Genomic DNA, 8092 nt, shown 5'->3' with positions numbered 1-8092 from the left:
ATCATCTTCTCGGTTGCTCGAACTTCAGATAACTTATTTCATTTCACATAATTCCGGACCCGTCAAGACTCTAATCCTGACTTAAGTCTGTATAGTTGTTCTGACTGAGGTTTTACAATGACAATCTTTCACCCTCGTAGACATTCTGACTTGCACAATTGGAATTAATACGAAATTATACAACACACATAAATATTCGAGCGTTGATTTGTAACACTCGCCTTATTTCCTTATGTTAAACGCTATACTTCATATTAATACAATTCTTCTCCCTATTCTCAAACAATAACTATTCAAATTCTTATAGTTTTAGATCAGCATCCTTTTTAACGTGTGTAGCAGTTTTATACTCATCCTTCAATCTCTGTCTTACAAAATCATTGTTCGTATAAAACAAAACCCTATTTTAAATAATATCATTGGTTCGCGTTATTATAATTCCTAACAAATCACTGGTCTGTAATTTCCTTTCCATGTGTTTTTAACATTTCAGGAATGACTTCTGTGACAAGATCACTCTCTTAATTGAGAATTCATGCAAAGGAACACGCTTAACCATTCTTTTATCTTCTTAACGTGTACAATCGATTATTTCGTAAACGCCTTCTTGATCACTGAACTTTCATCATTCAAACCATTCCATGGCCTCCTCCGTATATGTCATTGCTGGATCTAAAAGTCACATATAAATATTTACTTTATTCTTCCACTGATATGTGATCGTTCATTTACCGGTTTCCGCATGTACACTAGATAATGCGTTTCTGTATAAAGTAGATCCGAAAACCACGGGGTTCTGAGCTTACGAATTTACGCCTTCATCCTATTTTCATCAAAATTGACTATTTAAATGAGCGAGTTATCTCGACCTACAGACATAGCTGGACGTATAATGGCTAGATGTATACTTCCGTATAATTTCTGTCAACTTGTCCGTTATTATAACCTTCAATGGTTCCTCTATCGCTGATCTGGAGACCAGTGGAAGGTTTTAATATATATTCTATTATTTATTTTCCACGAATTGTAAATACAATTCAGGAATGGTGAATGGAGGAAGGGCATAGCTCCACCTACACGAATGTGTGTACATCCCCACTTAAAATTACAATACTAATATATACAATTACATTCTACATAATGTTCTTATAATTATACTGCTACTCTATATTAAATTACTTAATTCTGTTCTTTCCTTTACAATACTAACAATTTTATGTCATCCTTATTTCACTTCATGCTTACTATACTGTCATCCCCGCTCCCTACTCCAACCCGTTGACCTGAATGTACCTCCTTGTAACTCTTTTAAGGCCCGGTTGCATAAAGACATCTGTCCGCAAATCAATTTAGAACCTAGTTCTGAAAATGAACTGAAATTACGCCTTCGTTGCGTTGTACGAAACTGAACTCGGTTTACACATGTGTAGTTCAAATGTAATCGGAGTTCAGAAAAGTGGACATTGCAAACCGCAAAACTAATGAAATATGAAATAGCTTTGCCCGTTGGATAATTCTTAAATGGTGGGATTGACCTGGCCGTGACTGCAACAAATGAAATACGAAATTGCTTTGCCCCTTGGATAATCCCATTGAACTATAGGTAATACTGGAATGCTGACTGTAGTGGTAGCTCTCGCAGAAAACTGCTTCCTGTTCCTTGGCTAGTCACGCCCCCTCGTGTACGGCAAAGTTGACAAGATACAGAGCCTGGAAGTTAGCTGATGTGTTGTTGTTTGATGGACTCTTATGGTAATATCTGACCGTACGTCAAATTTGTGATACAATCAAGATGCCTATTTCTTGTGTAGCATACGCTTGCGCTAACAGGTAGCAGAAGAAACCAGTTGTGAACTCACAAAAGCTTCGTTTCCACAGGCAAGCACACTAAGCACTATCTAACTGCAAAGCTATAAATATGGTATTTTAAAACGATAATTACTATTTTCTTCCGGTTTGGCTCTTGTCATTCAGTATTCTACGTTTATGGAGATATCTCACATGATATTTGGCATACTAAATGTCGTACGTTACGTTTTATAGGTTATAGTCAGAATGATATTGTTACAGAATTTATAACTTCAATTGCAGATTTCCGTGGAAATCCGGAAATATTTAAAAAGTGGGTTATAGCTGTGAGAAGGAAATACATGACCCGAACAAAATGGGAGATGTTCGATACATTTTCAACTTCTTTGAAATTATTTCAAAAAAGTCTAAGGAAACAACTGATAGGGAATCTGCCACATGGGTTGGTGCCCTAAATGCAGATCAATGGTGATTGATTATTTTGTGACGTGTATTTTGTTTACTAAGTGTATATTCCAATGTGAAGTTGTATATATATATATATACACGCATACGTATGCTGCCTTTGTCCTGATAATAAATATGGTTCAAAACCTGATTACAATGTATTTTCAATTGACCGTCATTCGCAGATATTTCCCGTCTAAACTCAATAAGCTATAATTTTTTATGCATATGTTTCGTTTGCATGGCGTCTATTTTATTGCCTTTCTAGTGTAGGTATCGTTCTGGAAAGCCAAAAGTAACGGCCGAGAGGATTCGCCGTGCTGACCCCACGACACTTCCTAATCTGCAGGCCTTAGGGCTGAGCAGTGGTCGCTTCGTAGGCCCTGGCCCTTCGAGGCTGTTGCGCCAGAGTTTTGCCCTTTTTTTAGTGTAGGTATACGCATTTACTCTCTTGTGATCTCTTGAAGAAAAAATGTTTGAGTATAATCAGGCCTAGAATATATTTTCATTTTATCCAATATTCCAAGGTATTTTCAGTTTCAAATTGCTATTAATCCTCTAATATATATATTTCACCATAAATCAGGTGAAATCTGCAAGAGACATTCCGCCTAAATGTTTAAAATTCGCTAAGATACCTGTGTCTGATCGCATGTACGTATACGTCAGTCATGCCTACATGCCGTACAGCTAGTCGCCCCGGAAGCCGCACTTCGCTCCCATACAGTCAGCGTTCCAGTATTACCTACAGTTCAATGGATAATCCACATTGAATTGAGACTGACAACAAATGAACGTCGTTTGCAGCATGTACTAGAGGCGGCAAACTATCGATAGTAATCGCCATCGATATTTTCCGATATTATGAGCTCTACTATCGATTACTATCGATAGTTTTCAAAAAGTGGAACGAACCCCGAAAATAAAACATTTATTGAGCACAATCCACAAAAAGTCAGTAGAAAGCACAACTATTTCATGCTATGTAATTTCTGAAATTCAAATCGGACTCACTCATAAATTTCTTCAATGGCACGTCCGAGACATTCTCTGCCTGCACGCGCTTGCCCATAACGTGACCGCCCGAGAAATTCCCGTTCAGCTGCAGTATTCATTTTGCAATCGCCCGACATTTTTCGGGTTATCTTTGGAAAATTGTTTTACAGCATTCTCAACAGATGGCAGGAGCGTTTTCAGTTGCTTTCATGAAGTCTTTGACCTAAAATGTGCCCTTTCTTCTCTCGCCTACATACAGTCTCTGACAACATACAAATCTCTTTTCTTTTTTTTTTTCTTTCTTTTTTTTGTGTTGGCATCGACTCAACTAAGGTTCGGTTGAATAGAGAATCCCACTTTCCAAAATGCTAAATTGTCTTTCTGCCGGCACTGAAGTCGCAGTTACGCAGAGATACTTAAATGCACACCTATGAATGGACCTATGAATTGGAAAAAATTCCTCACCAGTAAACTGCAAACAGCTGTACAATTTCTGTTAGCGCAAAAAATAAGCCAATATCGAGGAAAAAAAGAACTATCTTTGACTATCGATAATAGGCAACTGACTATCGATGTATGACGATAGTGGTTGCTATCGATGACTATCGATAGCGATATCGATAGTTTTCCACCTCTAGCCAAGACCGACTCCAATCCTCAGACCTTAATGCTACTCTCGATCGTTCAAAGATGGCGAATCGAGTAGCCGAAATTGTTGGAAATGTGGGTTTGTTTTGGTTTGTTGTTATCGTATGTAGTCGGTGTTATTTTATTAAATTTGACGATAAATGTTAGTTTCTTTGTAGAATATAAGTGTGCGAGTGTATTTATATGAGTCGGTGGGTACATAGGATCTGTAATTATACGCAGTAATGTGAGAATGTGTTTGTTTTGATCGTATTTTTACTCATTAAAAAACATGAGTGCACTAGGTGGACCAGTTTTTAGTCTAACTATCGCAATGCCTCTCATACAACAATTCTTAAGTTTCCTACGAAATAGAACATTAGAAGAGAAATCGATTAGGAATATACATCGTGATTATTTTGAAGTCCATGGCAAAACCGTAGCGTGCATACATACGTAATTTTGAGAATAAGTCTGAGGTTAGGAAATCTAGTCCTCCACTTCCAAACTATTCGTGTTCCTCGAAAAATATTAACTTAGATAGAATATACTTGATATTGTGTTATTCCATCAGTGTCTATGTGCTTCAAAGTGTCTAGTGATTTAGATGCAAGTGTATTTTACAATAATCTGTGCTTTGCCTGCGGAAATGTTTGGCTGGTACTTGGAGTATAACAAAACTTATAAGTGTGACGGATGGAGCAATCTGCATACTGTTACACAAAAGAAATAGTGACTTAGAGGGATTAACTGGGTTTGTAACGTAGGGTTTTACACTACCAACACCTTCCGATTCATGCTGTGGCTATCAGTTATTAAGCTGACTGTGCCGAACTGAAGCTCGTGCATGTGGTTAAATATCAATGTTTAGTCAATAGAGTTTTTGCACTCATGTTATTTAATGGGTAAAAACCTATTAGGCTATATATTTAGTGTCTGAACGTTTCATTACTAAGGTTACTATCCTTGCGTGAAGTGCTGTTATGCCATATGTCAACATTATATTAACATCATGTTAACATAATCATTTCGGGTGTACTTGATCTGAGTGACACCGAGCTCGAAAGCTGCAGTCGCTTAAGTGCGCCAGTGTCCAGTATTCGGGAGATAGTAGGTTCGAACCCCACTGTCGGCAGCCCTTAACATGGCTTTCCTTGGTTTCCCATTTTCACACCAGGCAAATGCTGGGGTTGTACCTTAATTAAGGCCACGGCCGCTTCCTTCCCACTCCTAGACCTATCCTGTCCCATCGTCGCCATAAGACCTATCTGTGTCGGTGCGACGTAAAGCAATTATCAAAAAACTAGCAATGATCTAAGTGACTCAGACGGTTAAGGCGCTGGCCTTCTGATCCCAAGTTGCTGGATTCGATCCTGACTCAGTCCGGTGGTATTTGATGGTGCTCAAATACGTCAGCCTCGTGCCGGTAGATTTACTGGCACGTAAAGGAACTATTGCAGGACTAAATTTCGGCATTTCGACGTTTCCGAAACCCGTAAAAAATTTAGTTAGTAGGACGTAAAACGAATAACATTATGATTTCGGGTGTACTTCCCATTCATTGGGTGGTGAATTTAAGAAATTATCTACCACTTCAAAACTAAGGCAACAAGTTATGTTTGTGTTTCACAGTTCTCATGAGAGCGAATAAATCGAGGAATTTTGCACCTTAATTTATTTTGAAATATTCAAAATGATGCTAGAAATATCATTTTAACAGTTTTATCACATATTTTCATCTATCCAGCGAAGTGAAATCTAAGAGAAAACGTTATTTGACGAATTGAAATGTCTAAATAATCAGCTTGTTGGTCTCTTTTCTAGTAGAATATATGTGATTTTAGTTGATTATATGTGGTGCGTACTTGTTGGCGAAGCGATTTCATACGTGTAAAAGTGATTTTCCTTACGATGTTACATTTATCATATTAAATTACGGCCGTTTATATAAAATGCACGTGATATTTTCGTGTTAGCCAATACCAGCAATTCGGCTACTTCGGCCGCCATGTTTTTCTTATATTACGGTCTGAGGATTGGAGTCGGTCTTGCTCTAGCATGTACTGAAATTTATCCATAGCCCTATGCTTTTGTTGCAGCGAACATAGGCGGAGGACAAACGGATATCCGACTCCCCTCCGTCAACCCTTGTTTATGCTTTTTTTTTTCTGATGCCCACGTTATTAGGTTTGCGAAGCCAGTGAGTCCTTAATTTTCACGACCTTCGTGGTCATTCTTTCTTTTATTCATTTTTTGAAGCATCGATTAGTGTTAAAAATGGGTGATTGTCCAGTTGCTCTAGCTCGGTATATTTTGTGCGGTTTAATATCACGTCGGGATAGAAATGTTGTCACATGGAGCCCGTCCCATGTCCGTTTTTCCTTTACGGTACCTGTTACACACGGCGATTTTAAAGAGGTTGTAAATCATAAATTTGGTCATAGTGCTTTTATGAGCACAGCGGAGCGAATACGCAGCTGTCAGGAAATGGTGAATTAACTCTGCATGTCAGTGGCTAGCTCATGTTTCATTCGTAGCGCGAATCGAGCAGGGCAGTTCCCAGCTGGCAAATGAAGCACGTTCGAACACATTACATTTTCTTGAGAAGTACTTGGATCGATTCTCGGAATAATCACAGTGATGAACTTTTAATTGTGTAGATTAAGGCCAGGAGTATAATACAGTGCAGTTCCATTTAAAAAACAAAGTTAATAGCATTATCTCAGAGGATATTGACGCCATTCTATCTTGAATGGTCAATACGTTATTTGAGATGGACAACTTAGCTTAATAACCCCTACATCCCAGTAATCAGACGTTTTTAAAATATGAACGTAAGCAATTCATATAGGTTATGTTGTAGAATTATGTTTCACTGCGTTTTAAGAATCGTAATATAGCTCATATACAAACTACAACTATATCTAACAATGTATTAGGTTAGTCTTTTGTGTACCGGTATTATCTTTAGATTTATTGTAACAACACAGTTAATATTATGTTCACAATCACCTTGTCTAATATCTCGAATAGGAAACAACTCCTTGAACTGAGATCAATAGGTTTAATCGGAGAAATTTCTCCAGTCAAAGTCAATCCTAGTTCAGTGGGAATTCATTTCAGATTAACGTTTATACAACAAAAAATCCAAGTTTAGCGTGAACGGAGTTCAATTTCGTCTATGATCTAAGATCGAATGGGTTATGAAAACAGCAGGTGCTTGCGATGACCGTAGGAGGGGTGAGGTGCCCGTTGACTCACGCTTCCCTTGAGACAGGCAGGGGATACTGTGGATGTTAGTCTGCACCCCAACCCACACGGGAAAAATAATGGCTGGTGAATGAAACAGACCGAGGTGTATTATTATTATCATAAAAATATTTTGCTGTTGTCTTAAAGCTAATATAATGCACTTTTTACCTTTTACATAAATTTATAATAATGATGTGTGGCCTCCGGGGAGGTCTGGTGCAGGTCTTTAGAGTTAACGCCGTAAAGGTGACCTGCACGTCTGTGAGGATGAGGCCCTACCTAAGAAAAAGTCTGATACTCTCTCTCTTGCTTACCTACCATATTCCATATGTTGATGCAGGGAGACCTATCTTCACTCCTGTCCTCCGTTACAAGTCTAATTTTCTTTCTCAAACTCACCATCACTTCCCTCATCTTCCTTAGTTCCCACTCACACCCACAATCCTTGCACCTGCCTCTCTCAGACTTTCTGTTATCTCTTCAAAGAAATGTGAAATAATACTAAAATATCAACAGAAATAAACTAGCTTATTTTACGAATAGAAGCAAATATGTCTGAGGTAGTAAATAATGTATACTATACAAAGATTTCACGACAATAATGCAAGCAGGAAAAAACTTATAAAATAATTACACTGCAATTATTCTGTTTAGACGTATCCTGATTATAAAGTTCTAGGAATAACAGGCTAACTGTACAAATTTGTATGTATGTATGTTTAGTCATGAGCCCGAAGGCTGGTTGGATCCTCAACAGCTCCGCCATCACCTGTCATAGATAGCCTAGGCATCACTGAAGAGGCGTACTAGGGAAATGAGGAGTGAGGTAGTTTCCCGTTGCTTTCCTCCCTGAGCCAGAAGTTGCTATTACATATCAGTCTGCCAAGCCCACTGAAATTCATACACCAACCGACCTTATGAGAAACATTTTCACACCATTCATAGCAGGGACTGGCTATAT

The sequence above is a fragment of the Anabrus simplex genome, chromosome 5 (assembly GCF_040414725.1).
Source record: "Anabrus simplex isolate iqAnaSimp1 chromosome 5, ASM4041472v1, whole genome shotgun sequence".
In the NCBI taxonomy this organism is placed as follows: domain Eukaryota; kingdom Metazoa; phylum Arthropoda; class Insecta; order Orthoptera; family Tettigoniidae; genus Anabrus; species Anabrus simplex.
Note: the sequence above shows the minus strand (reverse complement) of the source record.